The sequence below is a fragment of the Stegodyphus dumicola genome, chromosome 4, assembly GCF_044657685.1.
Source record: "Stegodyphus dumicola isolate Sdum_Otavi_A_Nest chromosome 4, ASM4465768v1".
In the NCBI taxonomy this organism is placed as follows: domain Eukaryota; kingdom Metazoa; phylum Arthropoda; class Arachnida; order Araneae; family Eresidae; genus Stegodyphus; species Stegodyphus dumicola.
Genome location: NC_140771.1, coordinates 199,282,175 through 199,307,500, shown reverse-complemented (window position 1 = coordinate 199,307,500; position 25,326 = coordinate 199,282,175). Strand labels below are relative to the sequence as shown.

At 33.0% G+C, this 25,326-nt stretch overlaps 1 long non-coding RNA gene across 1 annotated transcript in view; it reads right to left on the bottom strand.

The window, feature by feature from the left end:
* The window catches only part of LOC118182252 (uncharacterized), a 187,610-nt gene extending 162,758 nt beyond the window's left edge, over positions 1–24,852 (bottom strand). The window contains exons 1-2 of the long non-coding RNA XR_015040538.1: positions 24,524–24,852; positions 22,825–22,936 (exon numbers count right to left, since the gene is read on the bottom strand). This is a non-coding gene — a long non-coding RNA (uncharacterized LOC118182252). The remainder of the gene's footprint in view (positions 1–22,824; positions 22,937–24,523) is intronic.
* Between the last annotated feature and the right edge of the window lie 474 nt (positions 24,853–25,326).

The following is a 25,326-nucleotide window of genomic DNA, read 5'->3' as shown; positions in this document are numbered from 1 at the left end:
ATATAGTGTAACAGATTTATAAAAGGCCTCTACATTATATTTTAATACTATATTTGTAAAATATTTTAATTTTGGCGGGGGGGGGCAAGAAAGTTCTGGCCCTTGTGTAGCTTATACGTAAATCCTGCACTGCAGAGATCTAAAATCGATAAATGGTCACATATAACTTTGTATCGAATTCTGACTAATCTATTATCTTTCATTTGAGATATTTCCTCCTAAAACTTTATTATGTGCCTAAAAATATAGCTGTTGAACTGTGAAAGAACCGAATCCTTAACATCAATAAATAATTCTTCTTCGATATGAAAACAACAAAAATGATGTCTCTAATTAAATGCCAGCCATGTATAACATGCTGGTTTGGTGTTTAGCTTTAGCTACTGGTACTTCTTCTTCTCACCAAATAAAATAAAACATTTTATTCTGTAATCCCGAGAACTTGCTTTGAGTGCATGTTTGAAGAAAACGAAAAATTTTCTGCTTGTAAAACTTATAATTTGCTACGCAGTAAATCGGCAATATTCTGAGCGTGGAAGTTTCAAGTTCTTTTACTAGAAGTCGACACATGAGTAAGCATCAATTGCATTTAACAAGACAAAAGATTTCTTTGCGGATTACATTTTAGAATATCAGTAGCCTTATATTTCTGAATTCCTTAATGAAATTCAAAGCAACTACTAATCTCATCTCTAATTAATAACCATGAAATAATGAGTACAAAGGAAAGAGGAAAAGTATTCAACGATTGTTCCTTCATGCGGAACTCCGAAATAACAATTTCTGTTATCTCAGCATTCTGGAGCTGATACGAGAAAAATAAAAAACTTCCGAACCCTAACGAGCTGAACAGCTACTAGCATCATTCATTTTAAAAAGTGGATTCGAGTCTTAATGTCACTTCTCATTTATTTCATTTTCTCTAAGCAAAAAGAATGTTTTCCGATTCTGCTTCAGACTGACAGAACCATTCCCGAGATTTATTACTTTAATGTATATCTTTCTATGAAATCAGTGGTATTGCTGCTGGTTTGTTTTAAAGCCTTAGCCTTTGGTTATTTTTTCATCTTCAAAAGAGTTTTTTTTTTTTTTTTGTGTTTTATTTTGTAGGAGTTAATGCTTTTTTCTTTGTTAACTTTTTAAGAGCACATGTTGAAAATTTCTGGTATAAGTCAACACGGTTTTATCATTTTACATTAAAGGACTTCCTCAAATCTTTTTGCTTTTGACACAAAGACTTTACTTCATGATTTCTGCTTTCGTGTTTAAAGAGAATTTTTAAAATCGATATAATTGATTCGCCAGCAAGCATTTGTCAGAAAAAGGAAATAAAAGAAATTCTAGGCATTTTTTTGCGACAAATTGCTTTTTGTATCAATGCTTTTCTATATTTTGTATTTTCAAAATTATGATTTGAGTTCAGAATATCTATATCATAACAGTAAAAGAAAGTTTAAGTAATGAATGTTGACGTCATATATTTTAAACGAGTAATTTAAAAATATTAATAGAGAGGAAAATCGAAATTGAATACATTGTTGGCAATTGTTTAATTTCAGCTTTAATTACAGTTTATATGATTAAAGTTTATATTCTTATTTACGATTTATTCAAACATTTACTTCTTTTCCAGAACCAAACAACAATTGTTTACTACATTATTGTCATTTAAATGGTTATTTAAGTACAACGAAGAACAAAAAGCTAGAATGCAAGCTCTAAATTATAAAAATAAGTAAAAATAAAAAAAAAAAAAAAAAGTAAGCGGATGGCAGTCTCTTTAAAAGGAGATAAAGATTAAGAATAAATAATGTCATTATATTCCCTTATATATTCCCTTATTTTTATTTATTAAATTTTTTCTGTAACATATACAGGAAAAAATGTGCTTGTACGTAATAGTTATAAATTTAGTTATTCCTAACAATAATTTAATCGCATTTCGATTTTGATGTAGACTTGAAGGAAAAACATACATTTTTTTAAAGATTATTACAAATAAAATCAAATATTTTATAGGCCCGTCGTCATAAAAATGACATAAATTCCCATGTATCAAGAAAAAAATCTAATATGTACACCACATGACTTCTTTGTACGGAATATTAAATTATGCGCATTTTATGCTGAATTTTAATTTAAACTTATTTCCTCAAACTTCATTAGAGATTTCTCATTCACTTAATTCAGTTCTCACTTCGTGGCAAAGCAAAAATGCGCACAATCTCAAAATATCTTTATTAAAAACTGAAAAATATAGAAAAATGTTGAACACCAAATACAGTTAAAACAATCTAAAAACCACTTTTTGCAATTAAAATTAGAGTTTCTATGCGAAAGCAAGAAATTCGGCCAATGAGCAAGAAGGAACTTTTTTCGGTGAACAAAACTGAATGTTTACTTTTGGTCCCATTCGGCAAGAAGACGCTAGAGGTGCAGAAACTGACTTAATTCTCTATTCTGCTAAGTTTCAAATGGAAACAAATATAGTTGCTATGGTTAAAAAAATAGGTTTAGCCGCACTTTCACGACTTTTAAATTGTTTATAATTCTACAACTATTGCATGCAGGACTAGCTAATGGCATAAAAACCTTAACAGGAAGATAAGAACAACATAATTCAATCATTTTTAAAGCAACAAATGCACAATTTACCAAAATATAAGAAAAAAAAACTGAGCTCACGGAGCCGAGTATTAGAGTGGGTATATATATATATATATATATATATATATAAATTAAACTTAGAGCATCTAAAGTTAAAATTAAATTGGACTCAAAACAAAGCAATTCCCCAACAATATTTTTAATTGCAACCGTGGATAAGAAGTCAAACATTGTATCTACACGTATAAGGTATTTCTCCCGCCTTCTTAGCATGCCTTCGTATTGTAATGGTCAGCTCGCTGGGGTAGTGTAATGGTCAGCACGCACCTAAATAGAATTATCGTTAAGTCTAAAATAACAATTGATTCTTGAGAAGGGTGTAAAAACCATTTTATTTAAGCCCAAGAACAGAAGGCAGTCTTGTGCTTACGGGCTCAGCCAGCACTTATGGCAAGACAATTTAAAGTAACAGTGAACTATAACATTAAATTCAAGTAAGCTACTAGAACAAATCAATTTAACGCGTTTTTGGCACAACTTAACCGGTGCGGAAAATCAATATCGGCGATTATAATGTAAGCTTGAAGACTACAAATCTAGCAACCTATTACCATGCCCTCGAGAGGCAAAACACGCTCTGTCTTACAATCTGAAAATCTCAGTATGAATACTCGCGAACTAATTTACATTCTGGCAGGAATATGGAAGGGAGAAGTGACATCAAAGATCCAAAGCATAAATTATCGGGTTAGTTAGTGTAAAGAAATTTTACAATAATGAATCGTAATAAACCGGCTTTTATGAAATAATATTTTTCCTGATAAACGTAAAGGCAGTTAGAACGGAGATTCCTTAGAACGTATGAAAGGGATACACCTCCAAATCATGTTTTGAAACTAATACCTCATTCGAACAAACGTTTTCGGGGCTAAAAAGAGAAATCTACAAAAACTCAGAAACTATATATAGAACCACAGAAATTAAGAATATGTAAAGTTAAAAGAAAATAAATGTGTACATTGTAATCTGTAAACATTTTACAGAAAACTTAAGTTTGCAATTATTGGGTAGGAAAGAATGTTTTTTTAAATAAATGCCTAAAATTCTGATTACATAGCAGATACAGTTTAATTGAAAACCAAACCGCAAATAGTTTTTAAGATCTTCCAGAGCACAAACCAAGATTACTGCTTACATTTATCGAAATGCAATTAAGGAATTTAAAATACTTTAAGTATAGCGGAAATCAGAGTTTTATTTAGCACTGCTTTTAAATGGTTAGATCGAGTAAACGTTTTAGCGAAAAATAATGCGATTTCTGTTTCAGTAGGAGCAATGTATTCCCAATCATAATGAATTTTTACAAATATTGCCTCATAAACTTATTTTCTCTTTGAAAATTTGAGTTATTTGGTTAAATAACTTATGGACGAAAAAAAAACGTGCTTTAAAAGAAAGAATACATACTAGTGGTTATTTTTGAAAAACAACATTTCACTATTAGACAGAATAAAAAAAAAAAAATCCTTGACTGTAAACGTCGCATTAAATGCACTGAATATTTTCCCTTATATTCAGAGCCAAACTGCAGTGTCTTTTGCAAGTTACTAGTTACTATTTTTCAAGCAATTGTTGATTCCTTGTATCTGCTAATTTGAGGTGCCTCGATAAATTAAGCTTTCAAGACCTTTATACTGAAAATATAATGTTCAACATTTGAAGAATATTCATGAGCATTATATTTTCTCAATAAATTTACCGAATAGAAACTGCATACTATTTGTTCTCACTTATGCATTTGATTCTAAACAAATGCTGAATTTAACTTTAGTTAGAATGAATAATTTTATGTCATCAATCGCGAGCTACAACTGATTAAATGTAAAATTAGATTAAATTAATTAAAAAAATTAGATTAAATGTAAAAAAAATGTAAAACATCACACTCAAGTCTTTATTGCAACAGTAATTCATTTTGTCCGTTGATTTTAAATTTATTAGTCGATATGTTTTTAAGAGAACTGCTGCAATAAAACCACTTACTCTGTCTTATTGCTACTAAAATCCAACCTAAGACCTGCAGTTCAATAAAAAAGACTTGAGCTAAGTTCCTGTAAAGAGTAGATTTGTTCCAGTTTTTAAGAAGATCCCTTCAACATATGAATTTTGAAGTAACAAAAACAGTTAACTAAATCAATTATTTATTAAAAACAATATATATATATACATGTAGTATCCGTAAGTGCGACACAACCACCAGAGGGCCTCACCGATGCGCCAGCAGCGAGGTGAAATAGGAGTATGACAGAGACTCTTCTGCTATCCCACGCGAAGGTGGTGAGATGTCTGTCTGCACGTGAAGGTGTAGAATAAGGAACTGTAGTTTTCCACGCGAAGGTGGTAAATTGGACTGTTTAATACATCAGCAAATGCGAGTAGGCACTAATCGGTTATGTGATAAGACTGATAAAAGCTATACAGAATCCTCTTTGTATCAAATGGCACTTGTATTTAATCTAATTTGTACCTTTTCTGATTATCTTTATTAAATGTTCTGTGGTGTGGAAAACAAAGTTGGGATTGTTATTTAGCATCTTCAACTCCCCTACTACAGAAAATCTGGGGGCCTGTCCGGGATATTTGGATACTTCAGAAAAGGTACTGTGAAAACTTTGCTTTATTTCTTTCTTGAAGATAGTGATACTTTTGTTTCGATTTTAAAATGAGTTTCCTAAATAATTTAAAGAAAAGTGATTTAATAGTTATTGCGGAACAAATTGGACAGACTGTTCCAGAAAATGCTAAAATAGCTGACATTAAAAAAATTATTGAAAATTCTGATGTTTTCAAAACGAACGTTGAATTTGTTCGTGGCGTCGTCAAGTCGATCACAGAGGATCGGACGCCTAAAACAAGTAATGAACACTATCTGTTAGAGATCGAACGTCTTAAATTAGCTCAAATTGAGAAGCAGATTGAATTAGAAAGTTTAAAATCACAATCATTATCAAGTGATGGAAGAAACGTGCAGACTAGTGTTGAAGATATCATTAAAAGCGTCAAAACACTAACTATAGCTGTACCTCAGAAACCGGAAGCTATGCATTTGTTTTTTCAGTCACTTGAGAAAGCTTTTACTACTAAAAGTGTACCAGTGGAGTTAAAATCAGAAGTGTTGATTAATTTATTAGGTGATAAGTGTAATAATGTTCTAACGTATGTTTCTGAACAAGAAATCGCGGATTATGATAAATTAAAAACTCTAATCTTGAAAGAATTTCAGCCAACACCGCGTGAGTGTTTGAACAATTTTAAAAATGCGCAGAGACATTCATCTGAATCGCATGTTCAATTAGCGTCTCGACTCAGTGCAACTTTCAATTATTATTGCAAGTTAAGAGAGGTAGATCACTTTAAGAAATTGTGTGATCTCATTGTATCTGATAAGTTGTATGAAACTCTGGATTCTAAAACAAAGGAACATATTAGTGTTCGGGAGGGCCAAAGTTGGTTCCAACCTAATCAATTGGGAAGAGAATGTGATTTATTTTATTCATCCAGGGGTAAATCTTTAGTTGATACCAATAACACACGAATCGAAACTCCAGAAAATAAAAAGCTTAATTTTTCCAAAAAGAATCTTAGAAAAGCTCAGAGAACAATTTCAAGGATTCAGGGAAGTTTGTAAATCAGGGTACTAGTAAACCAGAACGTATTTGCTATGTTTGTGGGAGTAAAGGGGAATTATTTCATTTTGCTAGAAATTGTCCGAAACGGTTAGGAAAGGAGGAAAGTTTGTCTCCAAAAAAGGTATCTGGAGACTGAATCGGATAATGCAGCTAGAAATAAGTTAGAATTTATTGAACTGTTGATTGATGGTAAGAAAGTAAAATGTTTAATGGATTCTGGAAGTGAATTGATAGTTGTAAAGAAATCCCTTTTTCCGAATAAATTATCAAGTGGATACATAGAACTCAAAAGTTCGTTTGGTCACGTGGTTAAAGCGGAAACGGCTAAGTTTATTTTTTCTTTATGCGAAAGCAAAAAACAAAAAGAGATTGAAGCAGTGATAGTTGATGAATTGATAACAGACTGTATTTTCCCCCTTCCTGTCTAAAAATGATCTGTTGTGACCAAATGATGAATACGCAATATGAAAATGATTCTGTCTCTTCCGAAAGGAATTTTTTGTCTTTTATTTCTGCAGCCATTGAGGCAGACAGCGAAATAGATTTATGGCATATTAAAGATGAAGGATTACGCAATACTGTTTCCACTCTTATTAATGAGTATAAACCGTTAGAAAAGCCGCGCAGTACAGACTTAAAAATGAAAGTAATATTAAAAGATGATATTCCAGTTTCTCAGCGTTCGAGGAGAATTCCTTTTGCTGATCAAAAAATTGCTGATAATCAAATAGATGAATGGTTAAAGGATGGGATTATAAAGCCGTCGTGTTCAGAATATGCTTCGCCAATTGTTTTGTGTAGAAAAAAATCGGGGAAGACACGGATTTGTGTTGACTTCAGGGAGTTAAATAAAAAAACAGTTAAGGATTCTTTTCCTATGGCTCAAGTAGAAGAAGTTTTAGATCGTTTGGGTGAAGCAAAGGTTTTTTCGACATTAGACTTAAAGAATGGTTTTTTTTCATGTTCCAGTTGAGGAAAACTGCACTAAATATTTGGCATTTATTACTCATGCAGGCTTGTACGAATTTCTAAAAGCACCTCTTGGTTTGTGCACGTCCCCTAGTGTGTTTCAAAGATTTATTTATAATGTGTTTAGAGATTTAATTCGGGATGACACTGTTGTTACTTACATGGACGATTTTATTATTCCAGCACGAAATGAGAAAGAAGGCTTAGAAAAGTTGAAACGCGTTTTAGAAGTAGTCAAAGAATATGGTTTGGAGATTAATTTTAAGAAATGCCAATTTTTGAAAAGAAAAATAGAATTTCTCGGGTATGTTATTGAGGATGGTACAATTCGCCCCTCTACTGAAAAACCCAGGGCTGTTCAAAATTTCCCGGAACCCAAAAACCTTAAGCAGATTCAAAGTTTCTTGGGCCTTACTGGGTATTTTAGGAAATTTATTGCCAATTATTCAAAAATAGCGAAACCATTAAGTGATCTTCTTCGTAACGGAGCAGAATTCAAATTTGGGCCTGAACAAAAAGATGCATTTAATAAATTGAAAGAACTTTTATCCACAAGTCCGGTTCTTCATATTTTTAAACAAGGAGCACCATTAGAATTGCATACAGACGCAAGCAGTCATGGTTTCGGCGCTGTATTGCTACAAAAGTCAGATGATGGACAGTTACACCCCACTTACTTCATAAGTAAAAAAACGAGTCTCCAACAAGAGAAGCTATCTAGTTATGAGCTTGAAGTTTTAGCTATAGTAGAAGCTCTAAAGAAATTCAGGAATTACCTTTTAGGATCTAAGGTCAGGAGAGTTACGGATTGCGATGCTTTCCAGAAGACTATGTTCAAGAAGGATTTAACTCCTAAAGTGGCAAGATGGGCGTTACTTCTAGAAGAATTTGACTATGAAATTGTTCACAGATCTGGGCAACAAATGAAGCATGTGGATTCCTTAAGTGAAACGCGGTCATGATGGTTACTTGTTCTCAGGAAGAAATTACAGCCAAAATTGCAGCTGCGCAAAGAAGTGATGAGCGTCTCCAGTTGCTAAAATCCTTAGTCGAGCAAGGACTAAAGAAAGATTTTCTAGTGAAAAATGGAATATTATACAAGTTCGACAGTGGTCGCGAGTTACTTGTGGTACCCGAAGCATTAGAGTTAGAAATCATACGTAGTATTCATAACAAGGGACATTTCGCAGTGTCTAAAACAGAAGATCTGCTAAAAAACGACTTTTATATTCCTAACCTTAGAAAACGAATTGAGCAAGTTATTTCAAATTGTGTAGAATGTATTTTGTGCGACAGAAAACGAGGTAAGAGCGAAGGGTTGCTGAATCCCATACCAAAAGATAGTATCCTTTGAGCACTTTTCATATCAATTTTATAGGACCATTACCGTCGACAAATAAGAACTACAATCACATCTTAACCGTGGTTGATGCATTCACAAAGTTCGTATGGCTCTATCCAGTAAAGTCTACATCAGCTCAAGAGGCATTGCAGAAGCTGAAACTGCAACAATCAACTTTCGGTAGTCCTTTGAGAATTATAAGTGACAAAGGTACGGCGTTTACCTCTAAAGACTTTAAAGATTACTGTAGTCATGAGAAGATCCAGCACATATTTACAACTACAGGCGTTCCTAGAGGAAATGGACAAGTTGAAAGGATTCATCTCACTCTGATTCCAGTCCTATCCAAATTATCCATAGATGATTCAACCAAGTGGTACAAATATGTTGGAGATGTACAACGGATCTTAAACAGTACTAAGAGCAGAAGCACAAAGAGTTCTCCACTTGAGCTTCTCACTGGTGTTAAAATGAGAAATCGTGAGGACTTAAAGATTATGGAAATTCTTGAAGAAGAAGAAAGAAATACTATGATGAAAGATCGAGAAGATATGAGAGAGGAAGCAAGAAAAAACATTCTAAAAATTCAGGAAGAGAATAGAAAAACATACAACAAAAAGAGGAAAGAGGCACAAGTATACAATGTGAACGACCTAGTTGCCATACGAAGAACGCAGTATGGAGGTGGTCTAAAGTTAAGGCCAAAGTTCTTCGGCCCATATCGTGTAACAGCGAGGAAAGGCAAAGATCGTTACCAGGTGGAAAAAGTGGGACACCATGAAGGTCCTGGATGTACCACTACAGCAGCTGATCTCATGAAGCCATGGACTTCTACTATATAGGTGTGGTTCTTCCACACTTCTTTCTTTCTTTTTTTTTCTTTTTTTTTTTTTTAAATTTATTTTCAGGTGCTGTCTTGATGTTCCAGTGTTGCTGATCCGTGTTTTCGAGGACGAAAAAATGTCAGGAAGGCCGAACTGTAGTATCCGTAAGTGCGACACAACCACCAGAGGGCCTCACCGATGCGCCAGCAGCGAGGTGAAATAGGAGTATGACAGAGACTCTTCTGCTATCCCACGCGAAGGTGTGAGATGTCTGTCTGCACGTGAAGGTGTAGAATAAGGAACTGTAGTTTTCCACGCGAAGGTGGTAAATTGGACTGTTTAATACATCAGCAAATGCGAGTAGGCACTAATCGGTTATGTGATAAGACTGGTAGAAGCTATACAGAATCCTCTTTGTATCAAACGGCACTTGTATTTAATCTAATTTGTACCTTCTCTGATTATCTTTATTAAATGTTCTGTGGTGTGGAAAACAAAGTTGGGATTGTTATTTAGCATCTTCAACTCCACTACTACATACATATATACATAAATCTGAAAGATCTCATATTTTAAAATACACCCAAAAGGAAGTTTCTTTAACGTTTTGTGTGCTACCTTTATTTATTAAATATCGTGTTATTCCATAATATTCAATTCAATAGTATTATCACAAAATAATTTTAAAAGAGCATATCTTTGGAATTTCCAATATATACAGTTTCGCACGCTGAAGATAATATTTTTTTTTCTTTACAGTGCTGCCATTGCTCGCTTTGAAATCGTTGAGTTAGTTAATCAGAAATTCGTTTAAGTTTTACGAATTAGATAATAAAAGCAAATTACATATTACAAATTTGGGCTTCCAGATGCACGATGCCCATATCCGACTGGAGTACTACATTATTTCAAAATTTAATGTCTCTATGTGCTGTTGTTTTTTCACAGTGCGAGAAACATGCATGCATTCATGCAGGTTCTTCATTATTTAATTTCTTTAAATATTTGAATACTTTGGGCTAAAATACTTCACTGATATGAATGTTACGAATTACTCGTGCAAAGGGAAGTAACAGATGCACAATGAGATATTATATGTATCTCACTTACATATAATATCTCACTGTGCATCCGTTAATTGCACAGTGAATACAAAATGGGGATTTAAAAGTAATCAAAGATATTAATGGCATTCTGATAAAATATTCCTTTCATATATAATAACTAAATTCTTTGACAGCTCTTATAGTTTCAATACTGTAATGAAATAAGCATATCGTGTTCGTAGGTATATAATAATTTATAGAAACAAATCTATCACGTGTCATATAATGAATCATTTCCTACAGGACTTTCTTTGAGATACTGATGTATTCTATTTACGTTAGCTATAAAGAGAATCATGAAAGGAATATTTTATACGCTTAGATGACAGCGTATACTGTCATATACGCGTACATTGTTTTCGGTTCATTTTACAACTCTAAAAATCCAATTCATGAAATAGATACTCGTACACATTGAGCTTGAATGTTCACTTAATTGTTGATGTCATATTTGAGTAGTAATTTTAGGTTATTCCCAACGAATCAAATCTTCAGATAGCGATAAATTTAGAAAATCAATGTAGTTAAAAACCTAAACCGAAATTGAACCGTTTTTTAACTCATACATGTAAAACATAATGAAAATTATATTACCTATTTATTAGTTCTGTTGACATAACTGTGACAAAAGAATATTCGTTAGTTTTGAATATATATAATGCAGTGATTAGAACACGACACACAAAAAAAAAATGAAAAAAAAACTTCCTTACACATTGATGTACTTGAGAAGATTAAGGCTGAACACACCGTAATTCTAACAGAACTTATACGTATTTAATTACTTTTTTATATATATGCTTTTCTTTCTTCCTCTGCATTTTCTTCTTATTTTGCATCCATAGTCTTACATTACAAAGCAATTTAGTTTCACAGCGATTCCAAATAAAAGAAAGCTTCTTAAAATTTAATATTACCATTTGTAACACAGGTTGTGAAATGCGATAATCTCAAACTCTAAAAGACAGCGGCTGTAAGCTGTCAATAAATGTTACAAAGTGTAAACTCAAGAGATTACACCTTAATCTACATATAAATATTTAGATGTAACAAATATAAAACGTGTTCAACAGTATAAGTTTTACTAATTACGTGTTCAACAGTATAAGTTTTGTAAATATAACGCTGATTTTTGTTGTTTGACTTCTGAATTAGTATTTATTCGGCATGTTATTGTGTCTTAAGTATGAGTTTTAACAATATGATAAACAGAGAAATGAATGTCGAATAAGAAAAAGTCTTGTAAATAGTACATAACCATTTTTTAACAGAATGCTTATAATTATGAAGTTCTTACTATAGCAGAAGTAAGCAGCAGTATTTAAAATCGTCTGCTATACTAATTATAATTAACCCACTTCTGAATCCTTAGAATATTAATTAAGGTTTTCTCCAATAAACGCGTATCACTGAAGAATACTTCTTTCTATGCAAGCGTCCTTTATGATATCATAAGCTTTCAAATGTCCGCAAATCCTATGCTTATTTCTTAATGTATGTAAAAAAGTAATATCAAATGAATACCATTTATTACGGTTATGTATGTAATAAATGCGGCGGGAAACGAATTTTTCGTTTCAAGAGTTCTAATTTGCATATGAAGCGTATACTGTCATTCATGTTTTTTAATATCAAATCAAATGCGTTGCATTTAAAAAATAAAATAAAAAAGGAAAACTCAAAGCGCAACATATTCTTGATTGCTGAAAAAAACTCAAGCGCGAAGTAAATATTAACAGGAGAATAAATAAGCAGAAGATTTTCTTTCTGGACACAAATACGTAGATTCTGCTAAATTAATTTTGAATTGTTTGATATAAGATTTGCTTTTCAAATGAAGCAACATATTTGAGTCCAACTAAAGAAAATATTCTTATTAAATATACTTTTAAGTAATAAGTTTAAAATGAAATTTAGTTTATGTAAATAGCTCCTAAAATTTTCGATCTTAATTAAGTTATTATTATTCTGAAAATAAACGACTAAAATAAATAACTGAAAATAAGGTAAAGATCCGAAGGTATATTATCCGATTCATTTTCTATATGTTGCGTACGCACGTAATAGAAAAGAAAACATTTATTACACCTGTAAAGAGGTGATAGTTAACACATCTGATTATTACTGTCTAGACAGAGCTCCTTAAACAAGAAAAAGAGAGTGACATGGATTTAGTTCCAAAAATACCACAAAATCAAAGACATTAGATCTCATAAATTCATTTTGATTGTTTACAAGGTTTTACCTCTAAAATGAATTAAGTTTCAGTAATATGTCCTTTTGACTTTGCAAGTGCCCTAAATTGATAACCAATGTCAAATCATGTCAAAAATTTACAGTGCGGGAAAAAAGAAAAGACAGTTCTACTATATCTCCCGTTCTATTGGGCCGATTGCGAAATTTAACTTGCATTTTTCATGTCTCAAAAAAGCGCGACTAAGGATGTGTATTAGATTTATATATATCATTGTTCTAATACAGGTATTTTGACTCAAAATCGGACTTTTTCTGAAACGACATGCCATTGTTTTTTCCATATTTCGATTCTATGACTCAAATTGTGCCAAATTGCCAAGTTTTATAAAAATCGCAAAGTAGTTTTTAAAAAGTTAGCTCTCAAAATTTTAGCCTCTCAATGTTAAGAGAATATATATCTATTTATTAATATCTCTTTTTTATTAAACTTACTTGATTCCTTCTTCCAGAATTCGAAATCTAGACTGAATCCAAATATAATTCTCCCATTTTTTATGATTTATTTTTAAAATTTGTATTTTTAAATATTTTTTACGAATTTTTCGAATCTTATTAGACATTAAATAAATCTGCTAGAATATTATTTTTCTATCTAAGAGAATCGCTACATTTTTATTCTCTAAAACGTCTGACAAACAAGAAAAGCTTAATTTATCATTTTTGTATCTGATTATATTTTCCATTTCTTTTTAATAAAAATTAGTTATGTTGTAAAATTTTGAAATTTGCTGTGAGGATTTAAAACACGTAATGGTGTACAAAATTTTTATATTTATAATATTGAGTGAAAATGTTGGAAAAATTTCTCTGAAAAATATAATTAAGAAGATTCTAAACATGAATTATGAAAAATTACTCTCAAATTTGATTTTTTCTTAATCTGACTTCTTTTTATCTTTTTTTTTTAATTAGTATTGTAGGGTAATGTAAAATTTAACTGCCTTACAATTTAATGTATTCGCTAAACTTGTAAGAAGTAATTTGAATATTCAAGTTTATCTTCTCAATATGAATTTGAAATTTTGCATACTTGTTTTTATTTCAAGTGAGTAAGTTGAAGAATTTTTGGTCACAGATCATTGTTAATTACTTTGATCTATTTATATAATGCCGAACGTTTCTCTCTTTCAAAGGTAAACATGTAAGATATGAAATGTATAACTGAAAATTATTAATTTTATTTGGCAATAGTCCTTTTAATTCCTCATTTTAATTTGACTAGCACACTTTTCTGTTCTAAATTGTTTGTATCAATTTTTCTAAATTGTTCTTTTCGGTCAAGTTGGCTTATGTTATACTCTTGCATTGCGACAACTAGTATCCATACCTAGATCCAGAATTTAAACAAAGAAATCAAGCTTATAAATATCACTGCTGCTATAGCGCAAACGTTTTTTCCCACTTCGTTTTCCTCATGATAAGATGCTTCACTTTGCTGCTCTGCTGCGTCCTTTGTCTGGAAAATTGGGAAAATCTGTGAGGTGCTTTTCGCCCAAATATTGATATGTAAACGAAAATGTGTATGCTAAAAATTATTCATCAAGAAATAAAATTTTGTTCTATCACCAATGCCAAACTTTGCAAGTCTCTTTTCCAACTAGGCATTTCACCTGTATGCCAGCTGCGTCTATAACAATCTCGGCGATCTCGTCTTTTTCCCTACAAGTCCTTAATTTATGAAACTTAAAAGAGATCATTTACAGAATTATTACACGTATTTATATGAATATATAAATTGCAGTAGATGGGCATTGGGAATGATGAAGCTTAGCAATCTGTTCACATCAGAGTCCGGGTGACGTCGTTGCGAAGTAAAAGGCAACAGAATTGAAGACAGAGAAGAATTTCATTTTGTTTAAAAAAATCCATATCTGTATTCACTTAAAATGGCAGATCACTATTCTTTTAGATTCTCCAAAATTACATATCCAATAATTATTTAAATTAAAATAAGTTTAAATTTAAGCTTTCGACGTCATAACTATTCTAACAAAGGAAAGAAGAAGGGACAGAGCAGCGCAAGGTCTCATAGCAGCGATGGTATTGAGCAGTCTGACGAAAAATGGCGCGAACTCTGCATTTACAGTAACGACTACATAACATGCCAGAATGTTCTCGAAAGTACTTCTATTCACGGAAATATTTGGCCTGACTAGAATTGCCGGTTTGGCTTTACCTTATAACTCGAGTAAAGACAAAACACCTTCGTATTTACGTATTTATTTATTAATTATTGTTCATTGAACGGGAGTTGGTTCGTTCCCCTTGAAAAGACAACTAATTTCCGATCAATGACAATGATGACATGTTTTTAATTTAATTTTTCCTTTTACAATTGAAATTTTGTTCTTCATGATGATTTAATTCCAGTCCCCGTTAAAACATTATTAACAAGTTACTTCAAAACATCTTTCAAAATATAACTTACAAGTATGGATTCACTCTTTTAAAATAATTCTGCTTTAATTAAACTTAGGAGATAATCTAATCAATTAATCAATATTGTTTAGGAAATAAATTATTATATATATATGGAAAGAAAATTAGTGAGTTCATGACTGAAAAGCCAGGATTTAACGCGAAGAAATTCGAGGTAGGCCCTTTTTCATTTTTCCAGTTTTGAATAGAATTGTTGAATAGAAATCTTGGTGATTATTATAGTTGATAGACTCTAATGGTAAAATGGAGGCTATGAATAAGGCAAAGAAGTTGCGTACGGTGACGCGTAGCTTAACTACTAAGTTGATGAGTAAAATAGATTCCGCATTGTTAGAAGAGGGTGAAACCGCGAATGAGAAATTAAAAGAATTACTCGAAATGTTACTTGAAAAATCGCAGTTGTTGAAACAATACGATTCTGAAATTGAAAAACTTATAATTACGGAACAGGAGTTGGAAACAGAAGTAATTTCCGCGCAGGAATATCAGGAAAGAATTATAAGTTTTAAATGTAAAATTCAGGAAAAATTAAGAAAAAACGCGTGTAAAGTTGAATCTAGAAATTCTAGTGAGGAAACTATATCTCCGAAGTTGAAAACTTGTGAAGTTAATACTTTAAAATTGCCAAAATTAACGATTACAAAATATTACGGTGATCCTTGTTCTTGGCTTGAATTCTGGAATCAGTTTAGTAATTCCATTCACCAAAACGAAAGTCTCAGTTCGGTTGACAAGTTTTGTTATTTAAAATCGCTTTTGGGAGGTTTAGCTTTAAATGCTATTAGTGGATTAACATTTACTAGTGAAAACTATACGGTGGCTGTTGATATACTAAAAAACCGTTTCGGCAGAGATGACCTGCTAATTAATGCGCATATGAATAAATTGTTGAGTTTAGAACCTGTAAAATATTCCGGAAATACGGCTTCTTTGAGGAAGCTTTATGACGATATAGAAATACAAATAAGGAATTTAAATTCTTTAAATGTTACTAGTGGTTCTTATGGACATTTTTTATTCCCTATTTTGTTAAAGTTAATACCTGAGAATTTAACTCTAGAATTCACTAGGAAAAGAAGTGATAAACAAAATTTCGATGTTAATGAACTACTAACGTTCTTGAAAACGGAAGTGGAAAGTAGGGAAACATCAATGATGTTAGCGCGTTCTCAGAATTTTTACGTAAATGAAACATCAATACGAAACAAAAGTTCCCATCAAGGTTATCAAAATAAATCTTACATGCATTCTAAAAGAAATGATTACAGTACGAATAAGCAAGGTGCTTCGGTATTAACTAGTCAAAGCGAAACTCCCTCTAAATACTTTCAAAAATCACATTTTAATCCAAATCGAAAGTTCTCTACCCCGCCTAAGAAAGAGAATCAAAATGTCTGCATATTTTGTTTATCTGCTTGTCATATGAATCATGATTGCGCAATTGATTTAAAGGCTCGCCGAAAGGCATTAATGGATCGAGGTTTATGTTTTATTTGCTTTTCGAAAGGGCATCCAAGGCGTTTCTGTGCTCATAAAGATGAAAAATGCAGACTGTGCAATGTCCAAGGTTTACATAATTCGTTAATATGTGACGCCGCATCGAAAGATTTAGATACGAATACTTCCAATCAGACAAAACAAACGCCAATCCCTGAACCTTCTCTTTCGTTCTTTTATGTTATGAAAATAATAACAAAATTAAACTACCGACTTCCGTTCTTTTACAGACGTTTTCGGCAACAGTTAGGTGTAAAGGGGGGAACGAAAAGGTATTACGTTGTATGCTAGATTCAGGGTCAACAAAGTCATTCATCTTACGAGAAGTGGTTGATTCACTGGGGTTGAAAATTATTAATAAAGAAGCGCTTATTATTTTCACATTTGGATGCAAAGATGCAAAAGAGCGCTTGTATGATATCGTAGAAATCGTATTGCAAAATGTAAGCCATCCCAGTAAAAAGATAAAAATTAACGCAATAGTCATTGATTCTATAACACTAGGACAAGTAAAAGTTCCTTCTCGGTGGATACGAAAGATGGCGTTTGAGAAGGGAATAGAATTAGCAGATGCTGGTACGAGTGACGAAATTCAAGTATTAATAGGTTCGGATTATATTTGGGAAATTTTAGGAGAACGAAACGTGAAGATTTGTAAAAAATTAGTCGCAACAGAAAGCACTTTCGGTTTGATTCAAGGCAAGGACGAAGGATCAAAGTGTAAGGACGCAAGAGTTAATCATATAACCGTTGTAAATGAGGACTTAGATTATGAAAGAGTTAAAAAATTATGGGAATTAGAAGCAATTGGGATAAGTTCGGATAAAGAAATATCTCTATCAGATAAAGAAATTTTAGAGTCATTTGAACGAAATACAACTTACAAGAATAAAAGGTATGAAACTCGATTATTGTGGAAAGAGGGTGTTGAAGGTTTAAATAACAATTATGAAATCGCGAAACAGCGTTCACAATTTTTAAATAATAAGTTTCAGAAAAATAGCGAGCTATATTTAAAATATAATGAGATAATTAATGAACACTTGAGAGATGGTATAGTGGAACGGGTAGATACGTATTTAAATGGTAATTTGAAAACGGGGTGTTACATGCCTCATCACGCGGTAGTGCGCGAGCAGAAGGATTCTACAAAGGTTCGAATAGTTTTTGACGCTTCTTCTAAAAGTAAGGGAAATTTATCACTTAATGATTGTTTAGAAAGCGGACCTAATTTAAATCCTGATTTGCTAAAGATTATCATTAAATTCAGGGCACATTCAATTGCGTTTTGTGCCGACATTCAGCGTGCATTTTTAGAGGTAGGCTTAGCTAAAGAAGATAGGGATTTTTTAAAGTTTTTGTGGATAAATGAAGAAGGGTCAAATCTCGATCACAGTAATCCCAACTTACAAGTTCTCCAACACAATCGAGTTCCTTTCGGGGTCAAGTGCTCACCTTATTTATTAACAGCTACAATAAGACTGCATTTAAAAAAGTATGAAGATGCCTACGAAGAGGCATGCAGTATGTTAAAAGAGCTTTACGTAGATGATTTAATTTCTGGGACAGTTAATGTAGCAAAGGCCTTGCATTTAAGCAAGGCCATGATTTTTATTCTTAGCGAGGCCAGTATGAATTTACGTAGATGGGTTTCAAACTCACCTGAGCTTAATGAACTATGGAAACTTAATGGAATTGACTCTCGTGAAACATCTGAAGACTCTTTGGTACCGTTGAAAGTTTTAGGTCATATCTGGGACAATGTCAATGATAATTTGAAAATAGATGTATCTCAGTTTGAGAAGTTACAAAATCTCAAAGTAACTAAACGCATCATTTTAGCAGCATGTGGTATGCTCTTTGATCCCTTAGGAATTATGAATCCATTTACTGTTCGAATTAAACTCTTAATGCAAACTATGTGGGAAAAGGGTATTCAATGGGACGAAAGTGTTCCCCTTGATACAGAATTCATATTTCAGGAATGGTTAAAGGAAGTTGAAAAAATAAAGTTTTTCGAAATTCCCAGACAGTCCTTCAGTTGGAAGTTTATAGAAGTTCACATATTTTCTGATGCCAGTCCCAAGTGTTATGGTGCTGTAGCATATTTTAGATTTAAGAAGAAAAATAAATGTAAAACAAGTTTCATAATGTCGAAATCTCGTTTGGCTCCTTAAAAAAGGGTAACACTCCCTAGGCTTGAACTTTTGAGAACATTAATTTCTGCAAGATTAGGTTCGTATTTGCAATCGATATTTCCGCAGTTGGATAAGGGAAATATATTTTACTGGACTGATTCCCAAATTTGCATTCACTGGATCAAGGGATCTGTCAACGAGTGGAAACAATTTGTTAGAAATCGTGTGGTAGAAATCAAGGAGAAAACAATTTTAAACAACTGGTACTTTTCCAGTGGGAAGACAAACCCTGCTGATAAACTTACGAGGGGGATGGATGCTGAAGCTCTAATTAATGATAGTGATTGGTTTTCTGGGCCACCACTGGCTTTCAGAAGTAGATATTCGACATCACATAAACGAAATGAATACCGAAGCTGACTTGCAAAACGTTAGTGAAGAACGTAAATGTGTTACTTTGAAAACACTTGTGGAATCTACAGAACCGTTACTAAATCTTGAACTGTACGGAAATTTAACCAAAGTACTGGGAATAATGGCTTATGTTCTGCGCTTCGTGAACAACTGTAAATCCGCTCGTGACAAGCAATCTGGTGTGCTTACCGCCTATGAGTTACGGAAGGCTTCAGAATTTATTATAAGAAATGCTCAACTTAATGAATTTTCAGAAGAAATTAAGGCTTTAAAGACAGAACAACCGATTAAAACTAAAAGCAAAATCATTTCACTTAATCCATTTCTAGATGAAAACGAAATTTTAAGAGTAGGAGGTAGATTAAGAAACGCAGAAATTACCAGAGAAAGAAAACATCCCATTATATTGCCAAATAATAATCACTTCACAAAATTAATGATACAGCATTATCACAAAAACCATTTACACGGAGGGTTGCATTTAATGTTATCCGCAATAAGACAGAAATACTGGATAATAAGTGCAAAGAATGAAATTAAAAAATGCATTTGGAAATGCATAAAATGTTGCAGAGTACGAGCAGTAACATCTATTCAATTAATGGGAGAACTACCTGCAAGTAGAGTGATTCCAAGTAGAACCTTTTCAAAGGTTGGCGTTGATTATGCCGGCCCATTTTCTGTGAAAATGAAAAGGGGAAGACGTATAATACCAATTAAATATTATATCTGTATTTTCGTTTGTTTAGTTACAAAGGCTATCCATTTAGAGATTGCTAGCGACTTATCAAGTGAAGCATTCCTAGCTGCTCTAAAACGATTTGCTTCGAGAACAGGAAAACCTCAAGAAATAAGAAGTGATTGTGGAACTAATTTTATACGTAAATAAAATCCTCAAGGAAGCAGTTTCATCTGTCGAGTCAACCTCAGAATTTCAAAGGTGGTTAGCAAATAAAAACATAAGGTGGATATTCAACCCGCCAGCTGCTCCACATCATGGTGGTATATGGGAGGCAGCTGTTAGATCTATGAAGCTGCATCTAAAAAAATGTGTTGGAACTCAAATTTTGACTTATGAAGAGTTTCTAACTCTAATTGCACAAATTGAAGCATGCTTAAATGCGAGGCCAATAACACCGGTCTCCAGTGATCCCAATGATTTGACAGCTTTGACTCCTGGACACTTTATTATAGGGACTCCTTTAACAGCTGTTCCGGAACAAGATTTAACCGAAGTACGAGTGTCACCATTGCAAAGATGGCAAGTAACACAGCAGATGTTCCAAGGGTTTTGGAAGCGGTGGTCTAAAGAGCACCTGTGCCAACTACAGCAGCGTAGCAAATGGAGACAGCCTAGCAGAAATATTCGTCTAAATGACTTGGTTATCATTAAAGAAGATAACATGCCTTCATTACGTTGGAAACTCGGGCGAGTAATAGAAGTGTTTCCTGGAAGAGACAATAATGTCCGAGTGGTTAGACTAAAAACTGTGCACGGGGACATTAAACGTCCTATTACCAAACTGTGTCTTTTACCAGTTGAAGAACATTAACTTAAGTGTTTGGTTTATATTGAATATGTTTTATTATTATTTTCATTTCTTATTGTACTAATAATTTTATTTGTTTGTTCTAGTTTAACCCTCATAGTTAACGTTTCAATATAGTAAGATATAAGATGTTTTGCTAGAAGATTGGTAAGTGTAACATGTAATTTTGTACTTTTTGAAGGTTTTTGTATGTTTTCAGTTTCTATATTTTTCATTTACTTGTTTGCATATATTGAACATTGTATTAAGATGAATGTAATTCATCGGGGGGGGAGGATGTTTTGGCCTCCTCTGTGATTGCGGTGATTTGTGCCCAGAGGGTGCACCGCAGAAAAAGTTAGTTGCGTTACAGAACGTAAGGGAAGCGGACACGCCAAAATGTCGGGCGTATTACCGCTAATTGAGGTAATTGCATCGTATCTGTCAGGTGGCAGAAAACTAGTATGATGTATCAATTCACATGCCAGGTGGCAGAATATGTCTATCATGTACATGCCAGGGGGCATAACGCTTGTAAATATGCCAGGTGGCATACGACTTGTAAATAAATTGTAAATAAATGTACAGTAAAATATCTTGGTGCAATAGATCAAGGAACAAGCATCAACAACCTTCTGATCATTTGGATACGTACATTTTTTTTTTTGGTGACCCGGACGTGATTTGTGGAGATGAAGAATGGACGAAGAAAATTAGTGAGTTCATGACTGAAAAGCCAGGATTTAACGCGAATACGCCCGACATTTTGGCGTGTCCGCTTCCCTTACGTTCTGTAACGCAACTAACTTTTTCTGCGGTGCGCCCTCTGGGCACAAATCACCGCAATCACCGAGGAGGCCAAAACAATATATATGAAGCCTGTTCGCTTACAGCAAAGGCATTATATTTTTTTATATTTTACACATATATATGAAAGTAAAGTTATTAATTTTAATTGAGTAATAGTCCTTTAAAATTCTCATTTTAATTCAGCTAAGTCCACTTCTTATCTTAAAAACTTCCTTTATTATTAGTTTAATATATGAATCGAGAATGCGCTATCCAGAACTTAATCCGCATCATGCCATTATGTAAGAGTAACGTTGCGAATAATTTTATATCAAATCACAGTTCAAAATTGAAATAAAGAAACCTAAGTCTACAAATGTCGCTGTTACTTAAATGCACAGGCATTTTCCCCCTCTACTTCGCTTGCTGCCGCTTAGACGTGTCTCCTGCCTCTTCTGTCCATTGTCTAAAGAAATGTAAGCTATATAAAATTGTGGGATGCATGTCGCACCCATAATATTGATGTTTAAAGGTGAAAACGCGCCCTAAGAATTATATATCAAGGAATAAAATTATTTGTTGAATTTACGGCCATGTATCTCTCTCTCTCTCTACTAATAATTAATGTACTATGAGAACTTATTTTAAAAATTAACTTGAAACTTTGCTAATTATGACCGATGGTGGTCTTTATTAGATACAAATCAGGCCATTTGCTTTGGCTGCTCTGATGAGGTGAGTAGCTCACAGCAACTTAGAACAGAATCTTCCTGTATAGACGAGATGCTGTCAGGCGAAATGTGTTCTATATTAAGTATAGGACAATATATCATAAGATAATACAATAGGTACTACCAAATATCATCCCCGTGTATTTGAAAATTCATGTTAATACCTATATTGTAGTAGGTAAAATGTGTGAACATGTGCAAACATAAATAAACATTTTTTAGCAAGAGTAATCAAGGTGAACATACATCATTATAATCAGATAATATATAATCAAACTGTTGCTTTGTGGGAAAATATTGCAATTAAAACCCACTCTATGACTAAGGTCCGGTGTAAAATTAATTAAAATTAATTATAATACAAGGTAAGTAAAACCAAACTAACGTTTATTGAAAACATTAAAGGTTTACAGTTACAATTTGTTTAATTTGGGTAGTGGTGGTGATCAACATTAAATTTTTTGGCTGACATATCAAAATAAACAGGCACATACCTTATAATGATTTAACATTCTAAAATTATGGGAAAGGGCCCTCAGATAATACACTTCTTACATTCAAATTTTTCATAATGCTGTTGTAGGGTGCAAAACCGGGAAAGAAAATCTGTAAAACAAAAGAACAAAATTAAGATGCTATTGATTAAATGCTGATCCAGACTCGGCGGCCTGGAACTCCGCCATTCTGCAATTTCTTTCAGGCAGACTCCTGGGCTGCTGGTCCCTCGTCATTCTAATTTCGGCGAATATTAAACCTTCAGCGGCACAGGTTAAACATTATTTAAACGTTGTTCTCCTCCTAACCGGCTGCCCTCCACGCTGGACGGTAAAGTTGACATCTTTTGTTGTGCTTCGAACGTCTCATGAAATTTCTTTTCTCCGCATCTGTCTCTCATCATCCACTGAGCAGCCACTTTAATAACTGGCGCTTTTGTAAAAATTAGCGAAATATGATGATCAGAAGGATGCCAAGCACAGCAGCCCAAGCAGAAAAATCTTCACGGGAAGGCGTTTCCCGACTACCAGAAGAAGCCAACTATCGCGGTTCAATCTTTCGGCCTCCAAGGCCACTCTGCTGATGGAAAAGAGGGGGGGACTAGCCTCCTCTCGAGGCGCAACTCCAACATTGCGAGCTTCCTATCCAACGACTTTTCACTCTCATAAATAAACCCTCCGTAGAACCTGTCCCCTCTAGAGATATCACAGCAACCGGGGGCCCATTTATGCAAAATACTGCACGTGGCGTCATCATCAGAATATCATGTGGATACATCATACATGTGTTAAAACGCTTGGGCGAAAGAATTTCGGGATACAGCAATCCCCAGATAAGGAATTCTGTGAATGAGTTCCAAGCTGACAGTTTGGATGTGAAATTTTTCAGAACCGGTGCATAGTTTTTTCAACACAAAACCGAATTTAGGACCTTAAAAATTAAACTGTTACATAACAATTAAATTCATTAAAAATGTCAGCACAATATAAATTGTTTCTTCAGCAGAAAATTAAGTATACACACTCATTATCCAGACTGAGTTTCAATTACTTTTGATTTACCCTACCACCAGTCAGAAAATATGTATTCGATAACTTTAATAGAAAGGGGGTAAAAATTAAATAAAAAAAATTAACACACCAAAAATGCAGCAACAAGGCTTTAAAATAATTAAAGCTAAAAGTTAAACAACCATAAGGGTCAAAACAAAAGTACAAAAACTAAGTAAACTGAAGTCCCTAAACTCAATTTAAAAATTAAATAACTTCAACAAAAGAAAACTTTAAAGCAACCAAACCTAAATTTAAAGTTTACAAAAGTTACAGTTTAAACTTACAACCAACTTTAAACAACAAAAGCAAAAATTAATAACTTCAATTACTGATCGAAACCGAATTAAGTAAGTAAATTTTAAAGCATGAAAATAATAACAATTAATACATAACACATGTTTGTGAGGGAGATATTACTGTGCCGCTGAGAAGCTTTGCTCCTCATATAGACGAGGCTTAAAATAATTATATGTAACAAACCCAAATGCAATTAATTGACACACATCGATTAACCAAAATATAGTATAGAAATAATTACATTTTGTGAATTAAATACATAACAAACAAATAAAAGTAGCATATAAAAACCAAAATACAATCAAATAAACAAAAATATGTAGAATAAGCAATAATTTTATTAACTAACCTTGAACTTTGTTATGTATTGTAAAACAGCTCAACATTAATCAGAGCAAAAGCATAATGATTAAGGAATTAAGATTTTTCTTTTACTGAAGTGTTCCATGTTTTTCGCACAATAGTATTAATGGAGAGAAGACAAAAAGCATGCTAAAAATGACGGAGATATACTACGTTTAAAACACCTAGCGGAAGTAAATCACGAAAAGTTTTAGTTGTCAGCAAAACTGCTTTCAGAGACTCTTTCCAAGTTATTTCATTCTAAGACTTGAATAAAAAATTCTCAAGAAGATTAAATTTCCCTTCTTGAAATAGCCAGTGACGCAAGGAATCTTGAAGTGGCGTCCCTTCTGTGAAGCTTCAGATTTATTTTCACTTTCTTTGTGGAATCATTTTTGTGTACATTTTAGAATTTATCTCGAGAAAAAAGATAAGATACATTAAAAAGAAAGATTAAAATACAGGACGTTAAGAAGTTTTCCGTATTGATTTTGAATATAGGCTCATATTTTTAAAGTTTTCTATTTATTGAGAAGAGATACGGGTTCTTAAAATGTATGTGCTTAGAATGTTTTATTATCTTTTTGCTCTTAACATGCCCCTGTCCAAACCTATATTTTGTGTTAAATTCTAGCATTTTCTATCACAATGATCATGACTTTAAGAGTCTTTGTTACAGACAATGTTAAATTGTAATAACAATTAAAATGTATCGTGTATTTAAAAGTATTGCAGATCTTTTATCATAGTCAACGTGATTTCGTAGTTTTCACTAAACTTAACAACTGCTGAAAATGGGGAACAGTAGTA